The sequence below is a fragment of the Zonotrichia leucophrys genome, chromosome 6, assembly GCF_028769735.1.
Source record: "Zonotrichia leucophrys gambelii isolate GWCS_2022_RI chromosome 6, RI_Zleu_2.0, whole genome shotgun sequence".
NCBI classification, from domain to species: domain Eukaryota; kingdom Metazoa; phylum Chordata; class Aves; order Passeriformes; family Passerellidae; genus Zonotrichia; species Zonotrichia leucophrys.
In genome coordinates this window covers 16,794,222-16,807,353 of record NC_088176.1, presented here as the reverse complement: position 1 = coordinate 16,807,353, position 13,132 = coordinate 16,794,222, and the positions used below count along the sequence as shown (strand labels likewise).

Here is a 13,132-nt window from a genome sequence, read left to right as displayed (position 1 = left end):
CAAATGCAGAATTACATCATATGGGCTGCAGCCCCTCAGAGATTACTCTCCACTCCATTAACTTCATTAAAAATAGACCAGATGTGTGGGATAATTCTATTTATTCTTACCAACTTGCTACTCCATCAGGCTAAATTAAATGGGCACTGATAGAAAGAACTCTGATCACAAAGAAGAGATGAAACACCAGCTCCATGAAGAGCAGAGGATGGTGGAACAGGCAGGGAATGAGTCACAGCTCGTCCTAGATTTCCTAGATTGCCCTGCCTACTCTACATCTGGATCCCTAAGCTAACCAGAAGGGGAACTGTTCAAAGCTTTGGATCTGTGCTGTGCCCCACAGAGCTAAACAGGGTACAGAATTAACAGTGTTTGCTTCTGCAGGAAGCTGGCTCTGGCTGGGATTCACAGGGATGTTTCTGCTAACAAAGCATTTTTGCCTTGCCAATTTTCATCACAGCCACATCCCAACCTGCAAAAAGGAAAATTAAATTTGACCAATTTAATTGTTCTCCAACTGCATCCTGTTTTGACTGCTTAGATTTTCACGTATTTAGGGTGGAAGCCAGGTCCTTCAATAAATAATGACAGAAACTGCATATTTTTGCTGAGAGTTCCAGGGTCCTTGGTGATCAGCTGTGATGCTGCAATCAACACAGTGTTCATCCAATACTAATTTTTCTGCTGTCATCAATTTGTATTTTATGGCAGCTGCATTTCCCAAATTAAATATTTGGGCCACTTACAATGCAAAATACCAGATGCACAGAGAAATAGTCTGAACTGATTTAGATGAGGAAACAAAAAAATTGTTAATTCTATACTTAACAATGAAAACAGCTTTCATACAAAAAACTCTAGCTGCTGTTGGAGCGCAGTATTGATACTGGTCAAGTGGAGAAACTACCTGGTCTTTGCAGTTACTCAGTCCTTCCAAGAGGGAAAGTGCTGCTCCTCTCCTCTCATTCCAATATTCTCTCTTCCCATAGGAGAGAATTTTTTTCCATCCCTTTAAAAATGCACTTTGGCTTTCTGCTGGTGTTATCACACTATAGCTGCCCAAAGAAAGTGTAACTTAAGGAGATGTTTGCATGAAAGCAGGACTGCTGAGAGACAGTCAGCAGGGAGAGAACTCTCCAGGAACGTGTGGCAGCCAGGACGTGATGATGGTCAACATTGATAGGTGGTGGTTTGTTATCCAAACTGGCAGGATTTCATCTGGAAGGCTGCAATGCTTAAAAACAAGCAAACAAAAAAGCTAACTACCAGAAATGTTTGTTTCTTTAAAAAACTGAAAAATAGCTGCCTATGAGAAGTGTAACAACACAAACATATTCAAATGGCAATAGCACATCAATTCTTCAAGGCCTAATTCAGACCAGTTAGCCCATATGATGAAAAGGGAAACCTTTATTCCCATCAAGTTCTGTGCAGTAACTAATTTTAAAACCAGCTGGGGATATTTATTGAACACTGACACTGAGGCACACTGGTATAGGCAAGGGTGAGTGTGATGCCTGGGCCCAGGAAATTTCAAACTCAATAGCTGAGAGAGTGGATTCAGCATTTCAGTGACAGAAAGATGAAGCTGACACTTGAATGCAAAACCATTTTGGGTTTGACTCTCCTTATTTCAGGCCTTCCTTTTCCTGTTCTGTTAATGACTTTTATGGGAAATAAAGGTGATGAGCTTGAAGGGCTGATAACAGGGGCCTCTGGAGGAGGGGAATAAACACAAAGCCAAGAAATTACCGATTTAAATACTCTGGTACTTTTGGGGATGCGTAGGAGTAAGATAAACGTGGAATCCATGCTCCATTGCAGTGTCAGCCAAAGACAGAGCAGAGAGGAGGGGGAACAGTGGCCCCAGAGCAGCAGCCCAGCCCTGCACTGCCCCTTCTCAGCTGCAGGTTGCCTGAACAAGCTCCAGGCACTCCCCTGCCAAAGGAGCCTGATATTGTCAAACACAGCAGCTTGATGAGATAAGGCCTAAAACAGACAAGAGGAAGCATTTGACTATGTCTGCAGAATAAACTGAGGACTTTTGAGAGGTCTTCAAGAAGCTCTCAAAGCCAACCTAGTTTAAGATGTGTTTATAATGAACACTCTATGACTTACTAGGTACTGAAACAGCCCTCAGAGCACTGTGGCCAGCAGGAAAACCATTTGAGTGAGGAGAGATGTTAACTAGGAAACCCAACAGCACCACAGAATACAAGAAACCCCTAGAGAGCCAAGGGAAAGATCCTACTTCCTACATTTGCATTTCACATCTGGGAAATGTGAATCATTACATCAACATTTCAAAAAATCCAGAAATAGCAGAAAGGAAGGAAACTTTGCATTAAAAAAAAGTGAAAGACAGGAGACTGTTTCCATCTTGAACAAATGGAGAGAAAAATGTCAGCACCGTCCTGCTGAAGACTGAGGATGAGAAGCTGAATTCCCAACTCCAAAAATACTTCCAGGTCCTGTTCAGAAAGGGGGATGCAGGAATTTTGTGTTTGCTTGCTAAAATATCTTCTCTGTTTTGATACTCAAAACCTGCCTCTAGGACCTTCTGCAATACCTGGACAACAGCTTTCATTTTTTAAATATCCAAAGAAAATGTTTTCTTCTATTTGTTTTCTAGCAGGTACTTTGCTGCTGACATTGCAGCTGAGAACTGAAATTTATTTTACCATATGTTCGTCTGCACTCTCACCTATTGCTTCAAATGGATTTGAGAAAAGATTCAATCATCATTAGGTACACAGTTACCCCAGAAGAAATGGAGTATAAATGGTGTATGTAGGCAAGTACACTGGCAGTCTGTGAACAAAAGCTGAGGAATCCCTGAAGTTTGGTCAAATCTCTTGGCAAGATATGGCAATAATTTTGATGGTATCCCAGTCACTCACAGATTGCACAAGAAACTTGGAGGGCTGGAAAGAAAAAGGTGGTAAATGGGTTCTCTATAATTTACCTACCAGTAGGTTAAAAGAACAAATATGTACATTATAAATAAATATCCACAGATGGTCTAGGGCTTTCCATGTTTATTATTTCTGGACAATTATGACAACCCTCTGGTAGCAACTAATGTATTTACCATTCAAAAAGCATTCAAGGACAGTATTCCCCAGAAACTGAATAGATGCTACTGACAATGAGAACAGTTAAAGAAAATAATGTTTAATGGTAAAAGGAGCCCAGATTATTTCCCATGTCTTCTTTCTACATTAGTTTTTAATCCTATCCACTTAAATAGCATTACCCAGCTAGCAATTTGATGCAGCATGTAAGCCTGATTCCTGGTGCATATAAGCATGGATGTACATCCCTTACACAGACTAGACATACAACACACATTAAAAATACAGTTGCTTCATTTTTCTCTTAATTGCAAAATGCTCTGAGACAGCATTCACACCAAAGCCCAGGAAATCATGTTACAATAAAATATCAAAAAAAGGAAAAGACCAACACTTTTTCAGTGCAAACTGGTAATGTCATCTAAAAGCAAACATGAAAGACTCATCATTTACTGCTTTCTCTCTTCATTTTCTCATCAAACAAAACCAGCAAAAACTGATAAATATGACACATAAACCAAATAAGAATAAAAAATGCTGTTCCTTTTTTTTTTAAGTAAAGTAAAAGCAGCAAGAATATCTTGGTTTGTGGATAACTTGGAGTTGTCCAACACTGAACTGCAGCTGAGAAACAACTATTCAGTAGCATTTGCATTGCATGCAAAGTAACCAGTAGAGCTTTACTAACTAAATTCATCCCAACTCACAAAATATATTGTTGCCTGCCCTCGAGCCAGTTCTACAATTCCCAGCTGCTGCAGGCTCTGGGGAAGAAATCTGCTACAAATTGCTGGCTAATCTTACAAATTAATAGCTCATCTCGCTGCTGAATAGATTATCTGCTGCCCCAGGGGCCTGCACAGTTTGAACTGCTGCAGAGACCCAAGAGATGGATTTTGATCTTACAGTGTAAGGAAAGATAAGTGCCTCCTGGCTATACCTGAGTTCTGTGGGATCCTCTCTACTGCCACACTGTGCCAGACAAGTGTCATCTGAGCAGCATCAACCCTGTGCTGACAAATACTTCTTCCAAAAACAGGAGGATGGGGGACCTGAACACCAAAGATTTCATACTTAAAAGATCAGACCTTTCCCTGCATGCAGTTATATCCAGCACCCTCCAAGCTGCAGAGAGACAAGGAGCCAATCCAGGAAAAGTCTCCACCAGGGTGTCTTCCCCCAGAGCAGCTGACTCACTGCCCCGCCGGGAACAGCTCTCCCACTTCCCAGCAAGTGCAGAATGCTTCAGAGAGGAAAACAAAACTAGCAGTTCAATGAGCTCCACAGGAAGCACCTTCGTTTCCAGTGAAGAAAAACAGAGTGATTAGCTTGGACAGCTTCAGTTTTGGTTTTTAAAACCTGCACCTTTCCAAAAGTCTCCATCCCACAGGCTGGGAGCCACCTCCTGCAGGCAAGCTCAGCTTGCAGTTCTACTGCTCACAGTCACATCAAGGTGTGCCAATTACCACAGGCAACAATACAGCTCATAAAATAGGTCTTTTGCTCTCATAAGGCTGCTGTTAAGAAAACTCTCTTAGGAAAAAATGGATAAAGTTGAGATTTTTATTTCTTTTAATCTGCTTTTTTAAATCTACAGGAGACTCTACAAAGATAATCCAACTGGAGCTGTAGTGACTCACCACAGGACAGAAAAGGTAAGTTACTTTTCTTCAATGCCATAAAGTTTCTTGTTTCAGGTTGGAAGGAAAAGGTTATTTTTCTCTGTTGAATAAGGACACTAATAGCATGTAATTTCTCCTTCAAATTCTGTGAACAGGAACAAGTACCATCATCCTCTAAATATGCACTCCTGCTAAATGGACAATGTGCTGTGTTTTCCTACTGGTTACAATAGGATCATGACAGAGAAACAAAGTGTGTAAAGCAGGAACAAAATCAAGTCCTAAAACAATGCACAAAAGTATCAGTGCTTTCCAGACTAAAATAAAAGGTAGCAGATTATGGAAATCTTACATTAAACTGACTTTTTAGTCTCACCATATCAATTAAAACATTGCTATTTATCTAATTGCTTCTGATGTTTATAATGTAACAGCAGGTCTACACTACATTCAAAAGTATATTTAACAATTTAGGTAAATGTAAAACAGAGTATAGTGCATGCATTTAACAATTATGCTCTCTAAGATTAGAGGCACCCTCTTAAGGGTAGTTAAATCTTACCTTTTAAAGTTTTGGGCATTCACCTATTCCAGCTAAATATGATCTGATTAACAAAACTCTTACTCTTATGATGCCTAGGTCTATTTTCCAGAAAAGAGAGAATATACTCCAAGAGAGAATAGGATAGGGAATGTATCCTTGAGTTGTGCACATGGCTATACATCATGAAAGTGAAATCGTTAGGTAAAAACTCAGCTACAACAGAAACAGAGAATCATATCTTCGTGTACACAGCTAACTGCACGTGCACAGCTGCATTAAGATATCTGAGCTACATTTTCCAGGCAACTGCCATAACCACATGTCATCATCCCCCTCTGACCACAGTTTGATAAGCAATTATTTCTTTCAGCAGCCGTGATGCCGGCAGAAACAGCCCTTACCTCCTGCCCCCTGCCATGTGTTCCTTCCTTTCAGGCCACCTTCTCAGCCCTCGACACAGCAGCCACGCAGTCAGACAGATCAGGGTAAAAAGTTACGAGTAAAAAAGAAGCAAAGGTGCTTTTGAAGCCAGATGCAGTTCCCCAGGAGCCGCACACTCGGTGGTGCTCGTCCAGCTCAGAGGGTGGCAGGGGGCTGCTGACGCAGGCACGGCGCTCTCAGCACACACATGCCAAATCTCTCCCTCAGGAAGCAATTGTGTTTGCACCAAAGCATCTGAAAAATCTTCCCCCCCTGTGCCCAGCCTGTTGGACCTTGGCCTGGGAATATGGATCCGGAAGGGATCCCTGGGGGGTGTCCTCGTCCCCTTCCCCACAGCTGCAGACAAGAACCAGCTCAGCAAATCCCATCAGCAAGGCAGCTGCAGGTGAACGCTGCACAGCTTGAAGCTGAAGTGAATGTGCAAGCCGGGGCAAAAAGAAAGTTCCTGAGTTTCCCCCTGTTTACATATCAGCTGAATCAATTCTGATAAAGCTTTGCAAAATCAAATTACACGTTGTGCTATATTGTTTTTCATCATCACTTTCCACCTTCAGGTGAAGGCAAAAAGTTAATGATTGAATTTTAAAGGCATTAATGTGGAAAGCCCTTAGGGAAGCCCAGAGAAACCTTCCATTAAAATACAGGTTCTGTTACACTGCTGCAAAAAATGGAAAAGTAAACATTAAACACAATGCAACTGAAAAAATTATAAAACAAGAACAAATTATGAGCTACGGAGCACTAAAAACAGAAAACCAAAAAGACAGTAACAGCTAATGATTTGAGGTGAGCAATAACGTAGCCCTAAATGAGGCATAATAGAATCGCTCCGAGGAAAATGCAATCCTGTTGCGCTTCATTAAGTTTCATGATATCCTCCAATTTCCCAGCACTAACAGAAACATTTCCTCATTGCCATTGCAGGAGTGGACTGAAAACAACCAACAGACTCAGCTGTCCCAACCACCTTGTTAACTTAATGAAATCAATTCAGTCAAAATGCTACCACAAAAACCCAAATTCATCCCAAATACCTAATTAACAACTTACCTGTAGAGATAATAAACAAAACAGGTCGATACATGAGCAGCAAATTATCAGAAAGTTCAAAATAAGGATAATACTCACTGTATCTTTTGGCTTCTTTTTTTCATTGAATAGATTCCCTGAATTTAGTCAGCCTGTGAACACACAATTTCCTGCATGACCACTTAGCCCAAGTCTATTACTGCACACCTGGTTGTCCTACAAGAGACTAAGAATTCTCCTGGAAACACACTATGTTAATGCCCCAGAAGAAATATCCAGACTGTTCAGGATACGAATCGCTGTGATCAGCTACTTCCACAGCTCACTGGCCGGGCGGAAGGCCAGAGGGCAGCCCTGCAGCCTATGCCTGGGCTTTCGGAGCCCTTTGGGGAGCCGCTCACACACACACAAACACACGCACAAAGACACACACACACACAGAGCCGTGCGCGGGCATCCCGGTGACAGCCGCGCGTCCGCACGCACGGGGCCGGCGGCAGGCGCGGCCCTGCCTCTCACACCTGCTTCCAACAGGTACATTTGTTCTGCTTATGCAACAGGAATAAAAGATACCTGAGCTTCCTCATGCCATCTCGCAACTTGAAACGCTGTTTACCTGACCAGCATCTTACCTAACCAACAGCATATACATATACATATACATATACGTATACGTATACATATACATATACATATATCTAATCTATGTATGTGCATTCCGTCATTAAATACTGGCGTTTACACTCATTTTTATTGATTTTTCAATGTTTCCGCAGTTCTAAGGCTGCACGACACAGGCAGTGCACGAAAGCGCCTCGGCTGCAGCCGCGCCGCCGGGGAGCCGCGCTGCCCGCCCCGCTCCGCGGCCCCCGCTGTGTCCCCGCAGTGTCCCCCGGCGGGCCCGCAGCCCCAGCCCCTACCTGCAGGCTGCAGCCCCCGCCGCAGGCTGGCCCCGGAGAGCCCCGGAGGAGCCCCGGCCGCCGTGCGCTGCCCCCGGGGGCGGTGGCTCGGGGCCGGGGGCGCTGAGCCCGCCCCGCAGCGCGGCGGTGCCCGCGGGCCCGCACAGGAGGCACCAGGGCGCCTCGGGAAGGGTCGGGCTGGGCTCAGCCCCTCCCCGCGGGGTTTGCCCCTCGCCCACCTGGCCGCTGGCTGCCCCTCCCCGCAGCGGGGCCCTCGCCCGGCTCCGCCGAGCTGTCACCGGAGTCCCTCCTTCGTGGTACCTCCACCAGCACGAAAAGTGCGTCTCAGCACTGCCACGGGAGCTTTCAGCGCATTAAGAGGGATTTTTTTTTTTCTTCCCATCGAGGCAAAGTCAGTACTGGGATTTGTGGATCAGCGCTCTCAGGCTTTTCTTAAGTTATTTTAAACGGTTCCAAAGTCAGGCAACATTCAAGAGAGGAAATAACATTCAAGAGAGGAAAGAACTTGTGCATATGTATAGTCCTCTCTCACACACACCAGTCCTTTCTGCCCATTAGGAATCATGCTGCTGTTTGGTAGCTTTTAAATTTTGAAACGCAGTTCAAAACCCCAGAGTAGGGGAAGGACTCATGCAGATTTGGACCCTAGACTCTTGGAACAAGTTTCAAATTCCAGCAGCCTTCTGTTTATCCAAGAAAGATAAACTAAGTGGCCTGCTGAATACTGCATGTGTTTTTGGGCAAGATCTGGAAAGCAGCAGGTCTTTGCTCAGAAAGGACATTAAACATCCTGTGACGCTTTCCATGAGAACAAAGATAAAATGGGATCTTTTCTTACCCTTCTTGTTGCCAGACAAGAGCTGCTTGGTCCTTGTCTTTCCCCAGGACCTTTCAGTGCTGCTCTGAAGAGCAAGTGCAAAGCTGCCAAGAGGGTGCAAGCAGAGCCCTGGGAGGGTGGCAGGGAGCTGTTTGCTCTGCTGGTCTTCAGGATAAGTTCAAGCATACATGATTTGGGTAAGCACAGCAGCTTCAGGGCAGATTATTAATTGGAAAAGACTTCCCTTTTTAGGTGACTCTAGAGCTACTTTGTGCACAAGAGAGCCAGGAGAGACTGATCTTTCCCCTCCTTGTGCTCACTGTGGCATGAGGCTGCACACCACCTATACACATCTTCCCTAGCACCAGTACACGTGCCCCTGTGCCATGTGGCCCACAGCAGTCCAACAGAAAAGGGGCTAGGTTATCCCCACCATGCATGTGGATGACAAAAACTTGTCTTTTAACAAAAAAAGTGCAGCTCCTCCTTTCTTGTTGAGTTTTTGATTTCCCCCCATCCCCAGCCCATCCTTTTTATGGTTCTTTAATATTGTGGAAAGATTTTTCATCTTACCTGTATTAAACTGTGCTTCATGTTGGAAGATTTCCTTTGCCAAAATACTCTGGTAACATAATTGCAGCAGTTCTTTCTTTGAACTGCTTAACACTGGAAGATAAAATTCTGAACAAGATGCTCTGGGCATTGAGCTGCTGCTCAAGAGGTTGGGGATCTCAGCATTGCAGTGACCTTGCTGCAGGTCAGGTTGGCAGCAAGGTCACTGCAATGCTGAGAATGTCACCTCTGTGACAGCTCCTATCAGCAGGGGGAACAGCAGCGGTTGATGACATTTTGACATCTGGCTCAACCACAGGTAATGCTTCTCTGTGCTGTGGAAAGGATACTGTCAGAGCACCACACCACACTGTGCATTGGACATGCCAGGGGAACTCAGGCAGAAAAACCACTCACACTCTGCTGACCTGCCCTTGGCGCTACAATAACAACAACATTAAAACACTTCTGTGCTAATTAATTTTTATATAAATTCATTTTAAGCACTGAAGTGTCTGAAGCTAGAAGTCACCAAACCAAAATGCATGACTTCATTCAGTTCTTGGATCAAAACTCTGACACTAATAGAAATACCAGAGTTTGGGTTGCACGCATGTTTACACATTCATGACAGGATTCCTTTTGTCACTAATTTTTCTCATGCAAGTTTCAACTGCTGACACTACACAAATGACCAAGTAACACAAAAGAAATCATGAATAATGGCCTTAATCCTTCCAAAATTGCAATGTTGCTTTCTTTAGAACTGCAATCAAGATAGGAAAGGAGCACACGCCCTCACCTGGAGTGCCTGACCAGGCAAAGAAAACACAACTGGGCAAGGGCTTGTTTTGGTTTGGTTCCTGTGCAAACAAGAATAAATTCCTTACACTCTTTCACGCTTTGCCAACCACAAAAATACAGTATAATACTATAGAATTCAACAGGTAAAATAAAAGTTTTTGCAGTTTGGAGAATGGTTAGGTGCCGTGGAACAGGGGATTAATGGCCTTCCTACACAATGAATATTCATAATTTGAACCTTTTATACAAATACCTGTTGGAAACTGAAAACCTCACTATCCTCATTCCACTGCCCTCCTCTCCCATCTCCCTGGGAGCCAATCAGCCCTGCCCTTGCAGCCAGCCAGGGGTACAGGGACATGCTGCAGCAGCGTGCTCAGAGGAACATCTCCAGGTCTGGTCACTAACATCTGATCTACAACTTTTGGCATTCTACAGTCAAAGGAACCCAGCTTCCCTGGCATCTCTAAAAAATTAAGCCAAGGACTGGGGAAACTGTATGTTTCTATGGTTCCTTCAGCCTCCTCTCTGTGTCTATAGTCCAAATTTTGCCAACTCCAAGGCAAGAAGGTAAAGTACCCACACCTGAGAGCTGTGGCTCCTTCCTGGAGGTGAAGGCAAGTTCTGTTTCTTACTGACAAGATTTTAGCAAAGGACCAAATGACACTGATGCATTCCTAAAAATATGTGGCTGTGTAAGTCATATATGTAGCCTGGGATAAAAAAGGGAGGGTATGTAATGTTTTCCTCACTTTCCATGGACACTGCTAATTCCTGGAACATAAGACCATCATTTTGGCATCAGACCAAAAGATGCATTTAAAACCTGGCAGTTTCTAATGACACTCTAAACTAGATGAAGGTATGTCATGCTACCTACAGAGTGCATCATCTTCAGAATATTGGGAAATTTTGGCAGAAGCATCCTCTCTGTCGATATGAAATAAGTATAGGCAGATCAATACTGAATATTAGTTGAATAAGAGGATTAATTATCTCCTTTTACTGATTGCAAACTTCCACATTTCAAATCTTCTGCCTTGCTACTCTTTACACACATGTCACGAAGTCCTTGCTCCAAGCACACATTGTAAGATTTCTGGACACATTTATATGCACGTATTTTACAAATATCTGCATTCCAGCTAGCAAGTACAGTAATTTTTCACTAGAAAACACAGATTCATCACTAAAAATGTCCTAGGGAAACATAATTTAACAAAATCTGGCTGTAGAAATGCTGGAGTTTTAAAAAACCCGTTCTATTTCAAATGACTTGTTTTTGGCAGCCTACTAGGTTTCCTTGCTAGCAGGCTTAATTTTGGTGAAGAAAGTGAAATGAAATGTAGACATTTGGAAATTTCCCATCAGAAGAAAAACTTAATTAGACATTGGAATTTTTCACAGCACGGGAATAATAAATTTGAATTAGTCTTACTTGAAACCAGCCCTTGCACAGCTATTCCAGCTTTTCTTCCATATTCACCTAACTGTAGACCAGAAGCTTGGGCTACTTCAATCCATACAGGAATCTGACACCAAATATAGGCTGTAATGTCTCCAGTCTGAGGAGACCTAATAATTTCCATCATTCTACAACTTTTCATAGCATTATGGCTTTCTGGGTGGCAAGCATGGCTTGCTGTGCTCTCAGAAGAAATGGTGTTGGCAGCTTGTCCTGCTCATCATCAACAGCCTTGCCTGTAGCAGCCCTCAGGGAAATGCATGAGCTAGAGAAGGGTGAACTGGGGATCAAGGCCTGAAGGTCTTTATCCTGTTCACCAAATCAACACACAAAACCAAGTAAAAGAAGAGAGCAAATCACCACCAATTCTTCACACCTCCACAGCACAGAAAACGAATCCTTTGGCAAGAATTTTTTGCACCTCAGACAAAACTCTGGCTGGTGTTTGCTGCTGCTGGGGCTTTCAGAGAGAGTTCCTACCCAGCCTGGGGTATACTGTGCCTCTGGACAGGTTTTGGCTCCAGCTCACCTATAAAATACACAGCTTAACACCTAGCACTATTTTCAATTCAGTTTTTACTTCCTCTTTGTTGTATTTGTTGTGTTCACAGGCTGAGGGAGAACATTCTGTGGTTTCAACTTCAATACATTATTTAAATAAAATATTCCCATTGATATTATCTACAGCAAACATTTACAGAGTTAACAAACACAGAAACTATTGTCATTCCACACAGAAAGTTACAAGCATCAAAGATTTCTGTTTTATTTGGAGATGTACCAGATTAGTCCCAGGGGCACTTATGCAACACAGAATCCTGCAGATAATTTTTTTCACCTGTGCTTGGTACAACAATTTTCCCCCCATTCATTTGCTTTTTTCTCTGTGAGTTATGCATGTACAGACAGAGGCCTAAGCCAGAGCTAACTAAAATAAGCTATCTGCTCTGAGTAGCCAATATTTTGGTAAATATTACACCATTGATTATCCATGGCCTTGCATTTCAGTCTGAGCCACCCCGGCCCTGGCAGCACAGGGCGGCAGCATTCCACACCACCTCTCTGCTCTCCTGCCACTGCTGCTGACTTGGGAACTGGTGACACAAACTTCAGCCACAGATTTCTGATTCAAGCCTGAATCATATTTTAGTACAGTGTTTTCTTGTTTGTGTTTTAAAACAGTTCTCTGCTGTTCTGCCTATTTTTGTGTGTGTGTGTCCCAAACTCCCCTCTACTGAGTTCCAGTCATACACCACTGCTTTCCAGCACAGCAGGGGAAATGGAATGGTCAGGGACTGAAAGGGAACTGACTCTAAATTACCTTCTCTCCTCCACTGGGTCTGTAAGGCAATAGGCTTGAAAAGGAAGAGCCAGTTCTTACACTTTTGTGAATAAAGATATTTTAATTGCCTAACAATCTCCACACACAGGACAAATTTCTACAGTGCTTCACACCCACAGCCAGTGGTCTCCAGAGCAGTATCAGGAACAGCTCTTCTGCTCCCAGCCTGATCAGGGGCCTTATAATGCCAGAGTTGGTGTCTTAGAACTTTATATTATCATATATAAAACAAACTTTAAGCAAATTCCCATAATGCTGGGAACCAGGTGTTCACAAAAACCTCAAAAAGGCCCTTTTATAATTGCCTTTCAGGTAGGAGAGCTGGAACAGAGTTGCATGGGACCTTCAAAAAATCAATCTTGAAACTGAGGAGGAAAAGATAAGAAATTGAAAAAAGAAGTCTCCTTGACTAGCTGACCTCTGCGATTCATCCAGTGAATAAAAAGTCAATTAGTCTGCAGGGTTTGGTGCCTTTTCTGCTTAATTTTTTTTAAAATACAATTTCTTATGTGATGAGAGCAA

At 43.2% G+C, this 13,132-nt stretch overlaps 1 protein-coding gene across 4 annotated transcripts in view; it reads right to left on the bottom strand.

Moving 5' to 3' along the window:
• Positions 1-7,950, bottom strand: part of SLC16A12 (solute carrier family 16 member 12) — a 28,280-nt gene extending 20,330 nt beyond the window's left edge. For 2 of the 4 annotated variants that reach the window (XM_064716677.1, XM_064716681.1), the window contains exon 1: positions 5,642-5,750. The gene's annotated coding sequence lies outside the window, so the exon portion shown is untranslated. Of the gene's footprint in view, positions 1-5,641; positions 5,751-6,809; positions 6,890-7,848 lie in introns of those variants that run through there. The other 2 variants (XM_064716678.1, XM_064716679.1) reach the window with 2 other exon arrangements.
• Between the last annotated feature and the right edge of the window lie 5,182 nt (positions 7,951-13,132).